The sequence below is a fragment of the Cetorhinus maximus genome, chromosome 31, assembly GCF_964194155.1.
Source record: "Cetorhinus maximus chromosome 31, sCetMax3.hap1.1, whole genome shotgun sequence".
Lineage (NCBI taxonomy): Eukaryota > Metazoa > Chordata > Chondrichthyes > Lamniformes > Cetorhinidae > Cetorhinus > Cetorhinus maximus.
In genome coordinates, this window is record NC_135909.1 from 13883151 (window position 1) to 13899336 (window position 16186).

The 16186-nt window shown below is 43.4% G+C and overlaps 3 non-coding genes across 3 annotated transcripts; 2 read left to right on the top strand and 1 right to left on the bottom strand.

Moving 5' to 3' along the window:
- Positions 1–1239: 1239 nt before the first annotated feature.
- trnag-ucc (transfer RNA glycine (anticodon UCC)) lies at positions 1240–1311 on the top strand. The gene has a single exon. It is a non-coding gene; the product is annotated as a tRNA-Gly (tRNA).
- Positions 1312–5833: 4522 nt separating this feature from the next.
- trnam-cau (transfer RNA methionine (anticodon CAU)) lies at positions 5834–5905 on the top strand. Its single transcript has one exon. It is a non-coding gene; the product is annotated as a tRNA-Met (tRNA).
- A 9920-nt stretch (positions 5906–15825) lies between these two features.
- On the bottom strand, positions 15826–15899 carry trnat-agu (transfer RNA threonine (anticodon AGU)). Its single transcript has one exon. It is a non-coding gene; the product is annotated as a tRNA-Thr (tRNA).
- Positions 15900–16186: the final 287 nt, after the last annotated feature.

The window sequence follows — 16186 nt, forward strand, 5'->3', positions numbered from 1 at the left end:
CAGGCATAGCTGGGGCCCATGCGGGTACCTATAGCCACACCTTTTATTTGGAGGAAATGAGAGGAGTTAAAGGAGAAAATGTTCAGGGTGAGAACAAGTTCAGCCAGACGGAGGAGAGTAGTGATGGTTGGGGATTGTTCGGGCCTCTTTTCAAGGAAGAAGCTAAGAGCCCTCAGACCATCCTGGTGGGGGATGGAGGTGTAGCGGGATTGGACGTCCATGGTGAAGAGGAAGCGGTTGGGGCAAGGTAACCTGAAATTGTTGATGTGACGTAAGGTGTCAGAGGAATCACGGACGTAGGTGGGAAGGGACTGGACAAGGGGAGAGAGAAGGGAGTCAAGATAACGAGAAATGAGTTCCGTGGGGCAGGAACAGGCTGACATGATCAGTCTGCTGGGACAGTTCTGTCTGTGGATTTTGGGTTGGAGGTAGAAGCTGGCCGTCTGAGGTTGGGCAACTATCAGGTTGGAAGCTGTGGGAGGAAGATCTCCAGAGGAGATGAGGTCAGTGACAGCCCTGGAAACAATGGCTTGATGTTCAGTGGTCGGGTCATGGTCCAGAGAGAGGTAGGAGGAAGTGTCTGTGAGTTGACGCTCAGCCTCCGCGAGGTAGAGGTCAGTGCGCCAGACAACAACAGCACCACCCTTGTCAGCGGGTTTGATGACAATGTTGGGGTTGGACCTGAGAGAATGGAGTGCAGTAAGTTCAGAGAGACAGGTTAGAATTGGTGAGAGGAGCAGAGAAATTGAGACGACTAATGTCACGCCGACAGTTCTCAATGAAAAGATCAAGAGAAGGTAAGAATCCAGAGGGAGGGGCCCAGGTGGAGGGAGAATCCTGGAGGTGGGTGAAAGGATTCGGTGAACGGGGGGAGGACTCCTGCCCAAAGAAGTGAGCACGGAGATGAAGACGGCGGAAGAAGAGTTCATCATCGTGCCAAGCCCAAAATTCATTGAGATGAGGGCGTAAGGGTATGAAACTAAGTCCTTTGCTGAGCACTGAACGTTCAGCGTCGGAGAGGGGAAGGTCAGGGGGTATAGTGAATACACGGCCGGGGCTGGGATTGGAAGATGGGGTGGGGATGGAGGGACAGGCAGGGGTGGAGGGTCCTAGATGGGTGTTGGTGTCGATGAACATGGTGAGAGTTATTGCAAAACAGTTTATCAATCAGACACAAAATGCCAAAGATATAGTGTGTTTCGCGGTACTATAAATGCTGACTGTAATTTGAAGAAGTGTGCGATGGTGGTATAGTGATGAGCATAGCTGCCTTCCAAGCAGTTGACCTGGGTTCGATTCCCAGCCATCGCAGCAGCGGTACATTTTTTAGCCTTACCCGTGGTCAGACCACAATTCCGGACCCGTGGATTTAATCTCTGTGGTTTCCAAAATGAGATAAAGAACAACAGAAAGTGTGGTGGAATTTCCAACAAGGAAATAAAGGACTAATGAAATAAAATACATCAAACGTTTTCATCACTCACGTTTTTCGAACGTAAAATTCGGGTCTTGGGTGGAAAGACGCCTCACCCCCGCCCTCTCGCATATTTCCGATATGTGGATGATACGTTTGCTATATTTAAATCCGCAGCTGCATGTAACAATTTCCTTACATGTCTTTATGGGCTCCGTCCTGCGCTCAAATTCACCTATGAAATGGAGCAGTCAAAATAACTCCCCTTCCTTGACACACTAGTTGAGAAATCTTCCAGAGGATTCTCTAGCAGGTTTACCGCAAGCCGACCTTCACTGGTCAATATACGCGTTGGGATTCTTACAGTCCCACGCTCTGTAAGATTGGTCTTATCGGCAACTTTGTAAATAGGGCCCGAGCCATTTGCTCACCGTGCAAGCTTGATGCTGAAATCGGGCTCATCAAAGGCATCCTGCAGGGTAATGGCTACCCTGATCAGATCATTTCGCGTTGTGTATCACACAAGCTCATGACCGGGCCAAAGACCGTTACTTTCCACCCTGAAGTATATTCTCTATCAGTATAAATTGTTGTCTTCCCCTTATATTGGTTTTCTTGCGAGTGTCCTGTTGAGTGCAGAAGGCAAAGCTTTGACATGTCTCTTTTTTTCAGCCATTCTCAAATACATTGGCGCTAATGTTCAATTTGAAAACCCGTTTCAGCTCTACCAGTTTGGCTCAGTCAATCTCCGGCCCATTTTCTCATTGATCTTTGAAAGCTGGTGAAATAGGCTGCTCTCTGATTGGTTATAAAAGCCACCCAATGAGTTTCCGAACACATTGACCATTCAGAAGGAGGCCGACTGCATTCCCCAGAAGATTGGGGAAGGTTGAGTGCGGGAGGAATTCTTCATTCGTGGTGTAAGTGTGTGTAAGATTGTAGAAAGACCGGCGGTAGAGCCCAGGACAAAGCCAAAGCCAAGTCTCGCTCCTCCCGGGCTGGACTGCAGCTCCCCGCGGGCCGTGTCCACAGGCTCCTGAGAAAGGGCAGCTATGCTGAGCGTGTGGCTGCTGGAGCGCTCCGCTCTTCCGATTGTAACATTCCCGGCCGCTTTCAGGGGACAGGATCAGAAATCAGCCGTTTCTCTCTGTCCCGAAGAAGCCTGTGTGAAGGAGTCGGTTGGTAATCTATGTTATTGCGTTTCCAGTGAGCTGAGATTGGCTCTGTTTTAAATCGCTGCTTTGTTACCGCCGGTTACAGATAAGAGATTGATAAATTTAACCTGTTCCTAAAATAGCGCCAGGATTCTGTGACGCAGAATGCAATATTACAGCTCCTAAAGTGTGAGATTAAAATTGCCTGGAAATTCAGCCGTTCGGCTGTTGTCTTTTTTTCCGTCAAATTGGCGGGCTTTTCGAGTTTGAAAATATAAGCCAATCGGCACTTCCAATTCCTGCTACCTGGCTCTCCGATTGGTTGAAGATTTGGGATGAGAATGGACTGACCAATCAGAGCTAGAGCCTGGCTAAACCCTCTCAAACCTTTCACAATGGTTAATTATAGAAGTTTGACTGACGGAATCCGTATCTTTCACCCCACCTGTACTTGAGTCCTAAAATATACTTTTTTCCAACAGGCAAATAATTGAAGGAACCAGAATAAATAGGGTGTTTCCTCCAGCCAAGCTAGAATGAATATTCCCGCCTGCTCCTCCCACACAGTACGTATATTATCACTGACAGAGCGCAGAGACACAGACAGGTCATCAATTTCACTATCCGAGACAGCAGAAATAATTCCAGAGTCACACTTTCCATCCATCAATCAAACTGTGCAGGAGAGATAGATGTTGTTTCCATGTTACCTCGACTCAGTACCACAGACGGGTAGTCCACATTCTCACCCACGATCCAATTTTCACCAGGTCAATTCCACAATAGTACAGCCTCAGCTACAAACTAAATGTCAAATAAAACTGATCCATGTTTCCAGTTTCAAGTTTACAGGCTTAACCTTAATAATGTACACTGAGATCCATGTTTGCAGCAGTCCAATATTTGCACACTTCACTAGTTTATAAATTGCAGTATTAATTCCCACATTGTGTCCTGACACATGCATTAGATGCAAATCCAAATCTCAATTACATTATCAGTTTGAGATATTCTGAAAGCGAGTATAACCTGAGATCCAAACTCAGATTCTAGTTAAAAGCACCCTGATTATGAAACTAGGATACAAAATTAATTTGATGACTATGGATTGAGCTATAAACTCCATGCTAATTCTAAATCCTCACACAGTGTCAAATTAAAGATACTTTACCAATTCAGGACTGAGCTCCATTTTGCATTTGTGTGGAAATTCTGACTCAGAATCAGACTGAATGCCACATATCAAATTGTTTCGTACAAGCTGGAGTTACACTTGCAGACCAATCCAGGATCAGATTGAAGGATACATTATCTTTCACAATTGTGTTCACAGTGACAAAGGTTTAATACTCAGCCAAAGCTGACACACATTGTTTTCTTTAAACCTACCATATCCGTGGCTTGTTGTTTTGCTGGAAATGTATGTGGAATGAATCAAAACATATAATTAGTCCCAGAGACTGAAGGTTATATAATGAATCCCACACTCACACAGAAGCTGAGAATAATTCTCAAGCACATTTTCAGTGCCAGATGTTGAAAGATACAGGCTGTTCACTGCACTCACTCACAATAGCTGAATCTGAGTGATACTAAAGAAATATGACACACCAATTGTACCACTGAGAGATTTAGAAAGAGTCCAAGCATCACATAGAGTAACAGATGCTGACGGATACAAATGGAAGACCACACACTAACACACACACACTGTAAATTCCACTTTCACATACAATACCGATGATTAAAAAACACCAATTGAATCTCACAATTTTTTATAACACCAAAGTTTGACAGACATAAAATTAATCCCACTGACAGATACAGAATGAATCTCATGCACACAAACACAACCAAGTGATGAAAGAAACATATGATTCCCACACTTCCTTTACAATATCACAGATACAGAGTGCCATTGACAAATCTGCTTTGAATGCTACGCTCACACACGTTACGAGAGTCTGACATGTATGTAATGGATAAAGAATGGATACTACACTCAAAATTCTGACTTGGAAATATATTGCTGTTCCTTCACTGTCGCTGGGTCAAAATCCTGGAACTCCCTTCTGATTAGTATTGAGGATGTACCTGCACCACATGCACTGCAGTGGTTCAAGAAGGTATCTCACCACCACCTTCTCAAGGGCAACTAAGGATGGACAATAACTGCTGGCCTAGCCAGCGAAGCCAACATCCCACGAATGAATAAAAAAAGGGCACCAAAGACTTCAGATTCAGAATGATTTCCATGTTCACATACAGAAGTACTGTCTGATAGAGTTAAACACACACACACACCATTAAGAGATTCAGAATGAGTCCCTAACTCATTTGCATTACCAGAAAGTGACTGAGCATAAAACACTTCCACACCTACAGTTCAACTGGCAAGTCAAAAAGTGTCCAGACACTCACACAATACCAGAAAATGCAATATGCAGTCTGAATATGACACAGGTATATTGTACCAGAGAATGAGAGACACAGAATGACTCCAACACTCACTTTCAGCACCAGAAGCTGACTGATAGAGCAAAATCCTTCCACACATACAGTTCCACTGACAGTTTCACAATGTAACCCACCTCTCTCAGTCTCAGAAAACAATGATACAGATAGGAATGGAATATAACACAAATATACTGTCCAAGAGAGTGACTGTCAGGATAAATTCAAACACATTGGCAGTTCCACTGACAATGTCTCCACACTTACATACAGTAACCAAGACTGACAGCTTCAGAATGTCTCTCAGTTTCATACAGTACCAGTAAGTGACATAGATATTGAATCCCACGTTCACTAAATGGGCCAGAAAAGGCCAGTGAAGAATGTATCTCACTCTCAAATACAAAACAACAATCTGACGGTTTCAGCACAACTTCTGTTTGGTATAACAAAGTATTATGAAATGTCAGCTCCACCGTTAGTAATTCCAGATATCCCCCTTCGCCGTCCAATAAAATATGAACGGTTCTTGTCTGTTCTGTCGCTCTCTGAGTGTGCTGACATCTACTGGCCAGAGCTGAGAAGTGCAACAGAGCGGAACTTTTTAAAAAATTCAATGGATATGAGATTCGCTGGCTCGGCCATCATATTTTTTCAACCGGGAACTCGTTTGTACTGCAGGGAAGCATTTTACACAACAACAAAGAACATTTCTCAACACCAGAGAGCACAATTCCACAGCAGGAAATGTATTCTAAACATGTGAAACACTTTAAAACCATAATGGAACAGCAGACGTTAAACACCAAGCAGCAGAGTGGCGCAGCGGAAGCGTGCTGGGCTCATAACCCAGAGGTCGATGGATCGAAACCATCCTCTGCCATTTGCATTCTCATTAATGCCAAAAGGGAGTATTTTCTGTTGCCCACAATCATGTCTGTTATTCGCATCAGTTTCTTGCTTCCAGTGCAAAAATTCAATCTTCAGCTAATCTCTGGTATGGTGTTTATTCACAGATGGATATAAACTGTAAATGCTGCAAACGCATCGCAGCCAATGCTTTCCCCTTTCCCTCGGCCCATTCCTCCCAAAGAACTGGCACAGGCGCAAATGCCCTGAGTGGCCACCTCCTCTTCACTATTACTGTTTCATTATCTGAATGGAAAAAAACATCCTCTTAGATGGAAACAATATCGTTAAAGTCATATTTTTTAAAGTTAATTCACGGGATGTTGGCTTCGCTGACTGGGCCGGAATTATTTGTCCATCCCGAGTTGCCCTTGAGAAGGTGGTGGTGGGCTGATTTCTTGAACCGCTGCATTCCGTGTGGTGTAGGTACACCCACAGTGCTGTTAGGAAGGAAGTTCCAGGATTTTAACCCAGCGACAGTGATGGAACGGCGATATATTTACAAGTCAGGATGATGAGTGACTCGGAGGGGAACTTAGCCGCAGGTTTTCCGATCTATAGGACACCCTGCAGTAATTCGCCATCTTTATTTGAACAGCAGCGTCCTCCCTGTGACATGAACCACCGAGAAGGACAAAACTATCAGCATAGCGGAGACAGCATCGCACCAAATACACAGTTCATCATTATCTGGACAGTAATTGTTATTCCTTCTTAATCACTGGTTTAATTTATGGAATTCCGTCCCCATGATTAATAATATTAACCATAATAATAAGTAACCATAATTATCATAAACGTTTCATTCCTTCGGGATTGTATTAAATGCAGATTAAAGTAAATTATTATTTGTGTGCCTCTGATTGTTTCCTGTCTTGTTTTACCTGTTAGTGCTGATGGGAATTTAACGTGCTCAGTTTACCACTCATTCCGTCCTTATTGGCCCTACTTGAGGTGATAACCAGCATGTATGTGACCTTTCTGCTCGAACTGAATTTCTGTCTCTCACATATTTTGGTCACTCATTGCCAGATGCTCATTCACTATCATATAGTTAAGTCATTCGAAACTCCAATAAGTCTAGATCCAACCTGATCAACACTTCCTCATTAGAAAACCCCCTCAGTCGAGGGAATATCCCAGTCACCTTTCTTGGGAACTGTCTTCAATGCAAGTAATGTCCATCCTTCAGTAATCAGACCAAATCAGCACCCATTATTCTAGGTTTCGTCTCGCCAATGCCCTGTACAGTTGCAGCAAAGCTTCTCCGCTTTTCTATTCCAGTCCCCTTGCAATTAAGACCAACATTCTGCATGCCCTCCTAAGTATTTGATGCACCTGCATGCTAACTTTTTTTCAATGATTCTTATACAGTGGCACACATATCCATCTGTACTGCAGCATTCTGCAATGTCATCTAAACATTTTTTGTAATTCTTGTACAAGGATCCCTCTGTACCACAGGATTCTGCAGTCTCTCTCCATGTAAGTAATATTCCTCTCTCCTATGCTTCTTGCAGAAGTGGGCAACCTGTCATTTTACTACATTGTACTACATCTGCCATTTTATCCCCACTCACTTGAACATCCACATATCTATGCAGACTCTCTGTATCCACTTTACAACTTGATTTGATTCCTATAATTGCGTCGTCAACAAATTTTGCTACAATACAGTGGATCCCATCATTCAAATCATTAACATCGATCATAAATAGTAGAGGCCCCAACACTGAACTCTGTATCTGTCTACTAGTTATAGTTTGCCAACCTCAAAATGACCCATTTATCCTGACCCTCTGTTTCCTGTTAGTTAGCCAGTTCTCAATCCATGGTAATATATGAACCATAACAACATGTACTCTTATCTTGTGTCGTGACATTTTATGTGGCACCTTATAGAATGTCTTTTGGAATACAACTGGCTCCCCTTTATCATCCCTGCTGCTTACATTCTGGAGGAGCTCCAGAACAATAATCTAACATGATTTCCCTATCTATATCCCCTTCTTAGAATCTTTGAATTACACTCACCATTTGCCTTCACACTTGACGATAGTACATTAATTTCCCTCATCCAAACCTTCCTGGCACTTGGTGATGGACTGCTTCAGTATCCAAAGAGACGTGAATGGTGCTGAACTTTGTGCAGTCATCAGGTTTCTGACCTTATTTTGGAAGGATGGTCATTGATGAAGCAGCTGAAGATTGTTGGGCCGAGGACACTACCCTGAGGAACTCCTGCAATGATGTCCTGGAGCTGAGGTGATTGACCTCCAGCAACCACAAACATCTTCCTCTGTGGTAGGTATGACTCCAAGCAGCAGAGAGTTTTCCCCATGATTATCATTGAGTCCAGTTATTACACTGGCACTTACTGTTATACTTACCCTGATTGATTTTTTTAAAAATTCTCATCTCCTAGTTTCAATCAATGTCCAAGTTTAGAAAGAGAAAAACAGAGAAATCGGCACAAACTAACCAGTTACCTCCTTTCCTGTGATATCAAGCATTGAATATTTTGAACATGGCCGGTTTGCTCCAGCCCCTTCCTCTCAGCTCTTTATCCCCCGCCACTCTCACTCTTCTCTCCTTCTCTCTCCCTCGCGGCTGCTCTCGGGCAGCTCTGCCGCTGTTCTTTCTCCACCCTCCGGTCTCACTCAGCTTTCACTCTCAGCTCCTCCGGCATAGTCCCAAGTTATTGACTGTTTAGGAAATTCTCGGATCTTTCTTTAGTTCAAGATGGACGACCTCACTCTTCCCAATGTTGACCACCACCGGCCACAGTTTTATTCTCTCACTGAATCTGTCAATGACCCTTTGAAACTTGCTGCTCCCACAGACGCTACTAACCATGTCACCAACCTATTGTTATCAGCAAACTTGAATATAGGCTGGAAGTTATTAAAATTTACAATAAAACAGAAAATGCTGTAAAAACTCAGCAGCCCTGGCAGCATCTGTGCAGAGAGGAACAGAGTTAACGTTTGAGTCCGTATGACTCTTCTTCAGAGCTCGCCACTACTTTACCCTTTTTGTCCCTTATTCAATTTTGTATCCATGCTGTCGCTGCCCCTTTAATCCCAGCTGCTGGAATTTTACCAAGTTCATTATGTGGGACTTTTTCAAATCCCTTTGGAAGTCCAGACACACATCATCATCCTCACTTCCCTGGTCAATGTTCTCTGACACGTCATCAAAGAGCTTTATTAAGTATTTCAGTGCTGATTTTCTGTTAACCAATCTGTGCTGGTTATCATTTATCAACTCATGTTCTACCGAGTGACAATGAATTTTGTTCTGGATTATTGTCTTTAAACGTTTCCCCACCACCGGCATGAGACTAACTGCTCTGTAGTTACTGGGTTTATCCCTCTCCATTTTAAACACGGATGTAACATGAACAACCTGCAGTCGTCTGGCTTCACTCCCATATCCAAGGAGGATTGAAAGATTGTGGCTCGAATCCCCGCTATTTCCACCCTTCATTCCCTCAGTAATCCAAGGTGTATCCGATGCGGATTGAGCAGCTTTTCTACTGTGAGCGGTGCCAGCCTTGTGATAGCTTCCACTTCATCCATTTTCATCCTGTCCAATTTCCCCACGAATGACATTAGCAGCATCCGCTTATTTTGTGATGACAGGTTTAGTGCAAAGTTTACGAGGCGAATACCAGGAATGGGCCGGTTGTCTTATGTGGTGAAGTTGAACAGGTTAGGCTTGTATCGCCTGGAGTTCAGGAGAGTAAGAGGCAACTAGACTCAAACCTTTAAGATCCTGAGGGTCTTGACAGGGTGGAGGTGGCGAGCACGTTTCCTCTTGTAGCAAATTCTGGAACTAGGGGTCACTGTTTAGAAATAAGGGGACTCTCATTTCAGACAGAGTTAAGAATTTCTTTTCTATCCGAGGGTCGAGCGTCTTTGGAGCTTTCTTCCTCAAAAGCTGGTGGAAGCAGAGACTTTGAATATTTTTAAGACAGAGTTAGATAGATTCTTGATTAACAAGGAGGGGTGAAAGGTTCTTGGGGGGAGGCAGGAATGTGAGGTTGAGGTTACAATCAGATCAGGCAGGGTCTTACTGAATGGCGGGGCAGGCTCGAGGGGCTGAGTGACCTACTCCTGCTGCTAATTGGTTTGTTTGTATGTTCTCATTTAGTACGTCAGCCACGCCCTCTCCCCGCACAGGATCTCCAAATCAGCTCCCCTTTCAGTGACTGCCCTTATGCTGGTAAAAAATCTTCTGTGTTTTCGGTTGTTACCTGCAAATCTTTTCTCATACACTCTCTCTTCTGATCTAATTTCCTTTTTACCATCTCTCCTCTGCACTTTCTGTGGTCTGCTTGGTTCGCTAATGTATTATGAATCTGACTATTATCATCAGTCTTATTTGGAGTTCCCACAGAGCACAGGATGTGTAGGCAACAGCTCTCAGCTGTCCCAACATTTCACTGAAATGAGTTGTCTATTTAATTAAAGTTCTCGTTATTTAGAGAGTTCAACTCCTTCGCTCTTGTACTTTTGCTGCAGTATCTCGGTTAAAATTACACAGCAGCTCCTTCCTCCTCTGCACTTAACCCTCACTTGCAAAAAATTGAAATTTTTAAGTCTTCACTCTGAAATTTACTCTCTCTGTGTTTGAGCTCACAGGTCACTTGAGTTCTTGTTTGTAATTTAATTCTTCCACGTAATTTAACTGAAAGTAAGATTTGATTTTCAATATGAATTCATTTGCACTGTAATTCCAGTTTATTTCAATTCAATATATCAACAAACTGGAAGTTTGCTCCTAGTTTCTATGTTTTCAAAGGAAAATCTAGAAGTGACTTATTTGTTCTGCAATAACGTGCCTCAGTTCAGTAAATCCTGTTCTAAACAGAACGCTTTATCCAGACAATACATCTACTTGATGAGCTGATGGTGCACGGAGCACTCAGCTTTTATAGAAGTAAAGTATTCTTCCCTCATGCCTGTTCTGCCATTTAATGAACACATGACTGGTCTGTATTTTAGCTCCGTCTATCCCTCTTTGTTTTGTAATTCTTAAAGTTCTTACCAAACAAAAGCCATCAGTTTCAGTTTGGAAATTTTTGATTGACTCCCAGCTTTAACGCTTGATTGAGGGAGAGAATTCATTATTTCCACCAGCCTTTGTGTGAAGGAGTGCTTCGTGAAGTTACCCCCGAAAGGCTTCGTTTTAATTTGAAGGTTATGTCCCCTTCTCCTGGTCTTCCCCCGCCAGAGGTAATAGTTCCTCCCGATCTACCCTGTCAAATCATTTAATCATCATATATATCTCAGTTAGGTCGCCCCTTAATCTTCGATATTCAAGGCTCTACGAGACTAGTCTTTGAAATCCGTCATCATTTGAGGCTGGTATCACTCTTGTGAAATTCTGCTGCTCCCACTCGGAGGCCAATCTCTCTTTCCTGAAGTGTGTTGTCCGGAACTGAACACAGTGATCTAAATGGGATCTAAACAGAGTTTTATAAAGCTGTAGCATGAGCTCCAATCCTTTGTATTCTACTAGCATTATTACAGTATTTTTACCTTCCTGTCCACTAGCTTTTAATGATGTCTGTACATAGCTTCCTGCTCCTCCACCTTTTCCCACATCTCACCACAAAAACAAACAGTCCGCTCTATCCTTCATAGGATTAATTAGACAGCCCATCACTTTAAAGTTCATTTGATCAAACTTGCTCACTCACTGAACTCATCAAGCAAATTTCAACTTAAATGTGTTCCCGAGGATAATGTTATGTTTCTGCTCCATCGTCATTAACTTTTTCCGTTGCCTCCTTTCATGAATCCTGTCTGATAATCATTCCAGTATAATTTGGGTGAAGAACTGTAATTGTCAGTCTCAGGTTTGATGAAGTCTGAACAAATCCGTGATCTCCAGTGAGATATTGACAAGCAACGGATTTCAGTTCTATTTCATTCAAAATGTAACAAAACAGGAAGCAACAATTAATAAATAATATCCACAAACTAGCAGCAAGGATTGGATTGGAACCCATGTATGCAGAACACAATAGATTAGCAATCCAGCACCTTAAACTCTCAGTCACCTGGTCACCTGTCTGAGTTTTAGAACACAGTCTCACACCCTTTTTCCATCCATCAAAAGTTGGCAGGAAGGTTCTGAATGAGCAGCCTGGTGCGCAATGTTGGAAATGCAGCTTCTGTAAGTGAAAGGAATTTCTATCACATCAGGTCAGGGACTGTATGGAATGGACCAATGTGAGACATTTCCTCACAAATTAAATTATGACAATAGCAAAATCTTGCAGAGTGTATGTACTCTTCATTGGTTGTCAAACATTCTGTTAATTGCTAAACCGAATTGTACGAGAAAGAAAATAGTTGGGATGATTTTAAATACCTATATTAGATCTCCCCTTAACGTTCCCTGTGATAAGAAGAACACTGGCAGTTATTTTCCCCAGTCCATCCACATACGGGATCCCTCACCGCTCATACCATTCCAGTAAATCTCCACTGTACGCTCTCCAAGGTCTTGCTGTTCTTCCGAAAACTTTTCCCTAGCCCTCACCAGGATCTTATAATCATCATTATAATGGGATATGCCTCCAATTCCTTAAATCCCATCTACCCACATGATACTTGTTAAATAAGATATGATGCATTATAGATGAGGATAGGCTTCCATCAATTTTAATTTCCTTAAAGGCGTCGAAAAATGGATTTTCAATCTCTATTAAAAGAATCTTTGAGAAATTCGGCAATCAGCCATGAAAACCCCGCTTCCTTCATTCCACTTATTGTTATTTTTATTTCTGCTAATCCTACTTCTTTATCACAAAGGTTTCCCTCTTCTCCTTTAAATCCTCTTTAACAGAAGTGCTCATTTTCTCCATCCACAATTTACAACTGCCTTCTTTTATATTTAACTCTTGTTTGAAAAGAGGTACTGGACGGACTGGCTGAACTTTATGTTGGTAAGTCTCAAGGACTTAATGGGATGCAGCTGACGATGCTGAGAGATGTAAGAGTGGAAATTGTGAAGTTACTGGCCAGAACCTTCAGAATTCTATTTGTTTTTGTAATAGACAGCAAAAAACCACTTATTTATCCCAGGACACAATATTGAGTTAATGTGAATCGGTGCTGAGCAGGTTCTAACGTCCCGCGTCTCCAATTCTTTTTTTACTTCAGTGACCGGTCCTTGATGTAAGCTTTTTGCTTCACAACTCTTGTTTATTCCGGAAAACAAAGATGAATAGAATTTAATCGATGCAGAGCAGATTCCAACGCCCTACATCTCAGTTTTGATTTAAGTTTTTTCCTCTAAAAATGAGACCCCACCTCCTGGGAACACAGCAGCAATACTTCCAGGATCTGATTTACAACCTTGAAACTCAGTGAAAGGCTTTCACCCTCCCCTCGGGCTCTGACCGCCGCTCTACCCCCAACATTCCGCTTGGATAAGCAGACAAAACAACTTCCTTCCCAGCAGTCCCCCAGTACAGACTGGATAATGTCCCAAGCTCGTATCCCGCTAACCTCACATTGTTCCACCGAGTTATGCTATTCCCCCCAGCTCCGGGAATCTCGGACCAAACCCCGAGACCTTTCATTATCTCCTCAACCAACATTTTCTCCCCTGATTAAGTCCACCCTGAGAAGAGGGGCTGGGCATTCCGAGTTCCTCTGCAGACATCCGGTGGTTGCGAAGGGACCAAAAGAGGCCTAAAACCTGAAAGAAACCCTCTGGCACAGCCCTCTGAACATGTCTCCATTAGACCGTATGTCTCCATTAGACCGTGCAGTCACTCACTTTTCCAGAGCCGCTTCATCCAATTCAGGAACGCGGGGAGTCCGAGACCATCCGGACAGGCAATAGGCTTTGGCGGAGTTCACCCAGGACGTGGACTCTAGTCTATCACAGGCACAAACTCACACACACAGACACACACTGAGGGGCAACTTACCGTAGCCAATCTACCTAACCGGAGAAAATCTACGCGGACACGGGGAGAAAGTGCAAACTCCACTCGGACAGACACCCGACCGAACCCGGATCCCTGAAGCTGTGAGGCAGCAGCGCCTCCGCCCACCGCGCAGACAATACCTGCTTCATAGACAACAACAGCGCGAAGTATGAGCCATTTCAGTGCCAGCATCCAGTGGACATAGAGGATTCAACATAAAACAAAATTAAAAATACTGAACAGATCCTCAGGGAGCAGGACTCAAGTCAAAGTGGAAAAACCCAGTGGATTTGTCGTCGAAACTATTCACCATTGGACAATGGCAACTGAAATCATTCCCCACTCCACCCCCCCCCCTCCCCCTCCCCCCTCCTCCCCTCACGTACCCCACCCCCGCTTTCATACAGACCAAAAATGCTCCTGCACTGATTCACTTTTGCTCAAGTTGTTTACAATCAAATGAAGAAAATAAACTGTTGGAGGGAATTTCCATGATTGATGGAAACACCAACAACCGCCAGTTGTCAATCACTCAGCCCCATCAGACCCACCCACACTGACGGGAGCTTCCTGCATCCAGCACTGGCCCTGTCGCACTCACCAGCTGCTCACCCAGACCCCACTCTCACAAGCACTGAACATTTTTACCCAGACCCTTCAAATTATTTTTAACAATGAGAAGAAATGTTCACATTTCATCGCAGTTTGGTTGAATGGAACAAATGTTAAACTTTTCACCGTCACTCGGTAACCACGCTCGACATTCCTTCAATCAGTTGTATAAATTATCGGCTGTAAGGATTTATTTCACTGGGTTAAATAATTTCCATGTGAGGAATGTTCCAGCGTGAGAATGGAGGGGGCCGGGCTGACTGAGCTGTGTCTTCACCGCTTCTGGGCAGTGGGAATGTTCACCCTTCATTCTGCTCCGATTCACTTTCCCAAAGGGAATCTACAGATTTTCCAATCTGGGTCCTGGGGTTTATTCATTGGTTCCTTTCAATCTGTCTCATTTTTCCGAATGACGATGTTTTCCGAACTTCGGGGAAACCCTCCCCCTTACATTCTGCCCCAGTCTAGGGTGGAACAGGCCGATAGCGACCCCAAACTGGTCACCTCCACATTGACAGATACAACACGGTCACACTCTGCTTCAGTGAGATGAATGTCGAGAGCGGTTTCTTTGGAAGAAATTGTGGCTGATTGAGGTGCTTAGAAAGTCCTGATTATTTGTAATGAATCCGTTCCAAATCCATTGGAATGTCCGTGGAGTGATACCTAATATCCCTCTTTGTGAAAGGATATTTAAGATAAATGATAATCTCTTTCGGTGAAACGTGTTGAGCAGGTTGTGAGGAGAACTCTTTGAAATGTTCACGTGCTGCCACGTTAACAACATGTAAACAATTGACACTTTTTCACAAATAAATTTAAACTAAATATCCACCTACATGTAGACTCAGAATGTTCAGCATTTTAAACGGAGTGGAAAACAGGTTCATTGCACATCTTCAGTGAGGTCTCGGCAAGCAGAATTTGCCAAATGCTTGTTACAGCGTTCACACAGTAAACTATTGTTCACTTCTCTTCCTCTTATTTCCGGTGATGAAGTTTGAATCCTATCGCTGACCCAGTGATGTTTACCTTGCTCTGTTGTCTTGTTCTTCCAAAATCTGGATGTCAGTGTTCTGAACTTCAACTGTTAAATAGAATAGCGCCCATCTCTTCCGGTGGAGTCACACGAGGGAGGGTTTCTCAGTGTGAGTGGCCACTTTCCACAAATCTCTTCTTCAGTTGTGTTGAAATGTTAGAAGAAAACCTGCTGTACAAGGGAAGGCAATTTGAGCTAGCAATTTGGAAATACTCATCAGAACCAAGAAATGTTTTGCACTGTTACGAAGTATTTGCTCAAATCAGCTCAAAACTTGTAAATGGAAGCGAGGCTCCGCTAGGACTTGAACCCAGGGTCTCCTGTTTACTAAACAGGCACTTTAACCAACTCAGCCACAGAGCCCAATGCCGGTTTAGATGTCTCATGAACAGTTAGTTATATGTCGCAGATCTGGCACGACTTCGGTCCAGAAAACTGGGGTAAAGTATATAATGAGTGGAGAGCCTTTCATGATGTGTTAAAGAGACACTTCACACAAAGGGTGGTGAAAAATTAGAACTTTCCTCCCAAAAAGCGAACGAAACTTAGAGTCAAATGACAATTTTAAAAATGAGGTGGATCGAGGTTTTTTTGAATCAACACTGCTATGATTGTCTGTGAAATCCTGCCAGGAAGATGGAGCTCAGATA